General features: G+C 68.9%; 1 protein-coding gene across 1 annotated transcript in view; it reads left to right on the top strand.

The window, feature by feature from the left end:
• Positions 1-206, top strand: part of SLC30A10 (solute carrier family 30, member 10) — a 19,130-nt gene that overhangs the window by 12,415 nt on the left and 6,509 nt on the right. The gene's annotated exons all lie outside the window — the stretch shown is intronic.

Here is a 206-nt window from a genome sequence, read left to right as displayed (position 1 = left end):
CGCCGCCGCCGCCGCCGCCATCGCCATGGGGCGGTACTCGGGGAAGACGTGCCGGCTGATCCTCATGCTGGTGCTCACCGTCGGCTTCTTCGTGGCCGAGCTGGTGTCGGGCTACCTGGGCAACTCCATCGCGCTGGTGTCCGACTCCTTCAACATGCTCTCGGACCTCATCTCCCTCTGCGGGGGCCTCTCCACCGGGCGCATCG

The sequence above is a fragment of the Haliaeetus leucocephalus genome, unplaced genomic scaffold (assembly GCF_000737465.1).
Source record: "Haliaeetus leucocephalus isolate CR32 unplaced genomic scaffold, Haliaeetus_leucocephalus-4.0 Scaffold156, whole genome shotgun sequence".
Classification (NCBI taxonomy): Eukaryota; Metazoa; Chordata; class Aves; order Accipitriformes; family Accipitridae; genus Haliaeetus; species Haliaeetus leucocephalus.
The sequence above is the reverse complement of the archived record's forward strand: the minus strand, read 5'-3'. Positions and strand labels throughout refer to the sequence as shown.